Here is a 988-nt window from a genome sequence, read left to right as displayed (position 1 = left end):
ACAGGCTCTTCTATCCTCCTTTATGCACGGGCGGGATGTTTTCTGAGAGTGCAGCAGTTCCTTTAACTGCCACGAGTCCCTCATTTCAGGCTATGCAGCAGGAAAAGACAGCATGGGCTTCTGCACCGAGTTGGCCCACCTGACCTTTCATTCTTCTCTTGCTCTTTGTCAGCAAGGAGAAGAAAAAGAAGCTCTCCCTCAAGCTGGAGTCACACGGGCGAGGTAAGGACGACTTCCTGAGTGCTGGCTCCAGTCCTCTGCCCTGCCAGCTGACCTATCGAGGGGCTACCACCACATTCTCTAGATTTGTCCATCAGTCTGTGCCAGAGTGAGCAACAACCCAGTAGGTGGAGTTTCTGTAGTGTAGTGGTTATCACATTTGCCTAACACGCAAAAGGTCCCTGGTTCAAAACCAGGCAGAAACATGCTGGCTTCCTTTTCCCAGATCCCCTTGTTATTCAGAAAGGGCACTCCTCCTATTGGCCTGTCCCTGGGATAACTCCAACCCCTGCATGACAGAGGATGCTGACAGCAGTGGAGAAAGCACCTTGGTGTCAGGCTGGAGAACCTAGAGTAGTTAGGCCAGTCACCATTTGGAGGCTTGTGGCTTGGCCACCTCTGCTGTTGGAGGTTGGCCTATAGAGGCTCTCACTTCCTGCTGGGCTCCTTTGCGTGACTGGCCAAAGGAGGGAGTGAGGCAGGAATGGGGCAATAGAGGAAAGTTGAGCTGAGGAAGGCAGGGAAGAAGCTGTGCGGCTAAGTGGGGTTAGTAGAGCACCACCCTTCATTCTGCAAAGCCTGGGGAGGTGTGGTTGGCTGCTGGGAGGTAGAATCCTGTGCCTGCCTCTTGGCTTCCCAGGAGTGGCTACTTGCAGCCCAGGAGAAGAAGGGAGGTTCTGGGTGAAAGGAAAACAAGCAAAGCTGAGTCCAAGTGGAGAATGGCGGCTCCTTTATGGCCAACCTGGGGGCATGACTGATGGTTTTAGAG

At 53.5% G+C, this 988-nt stretch overlaps 1 non-coding gene across 1 annotated transcript; it reads left to right on the top strand.

The window, feature by feature from the left end:
- The first annotated feature begins 352 nt into the window (after positions 1–352).
- On the top strand, positions 353–425 carry TRNAV-AAC (transfer RNA valine (anticodon AAC)). Its single transcript has one exon. It is a non-coding gene; the product is annotated as a tRNA-Val (tRNA).
- Positions 426–988: the final 563 nt, after the last annotated feature.

Source organism: Gopherus flavomarginatus, unplaced genomic scaffold (assembly GCF_025201925.1).
Source record: "Gopherus flavomarginatus isolate rGopFla2 unplaced genomic scaffold, rGopFla2.mat.asm mat_scaffold_49_arrow_ctg1, whole genome shotgun sequence".
Classification (NCBI taxonomy): domain Eukaryota; kingdom Metazoa; phylum Chordata; order Testudines; family Testudinidae; genus Gopherus; species Gopherus flavomarginatus.
The sequence above is the reverse complement of the archived record's forward strand: the minus strand, read 5'-3'. Positions and strand labels throughout refer to the sequence as shown.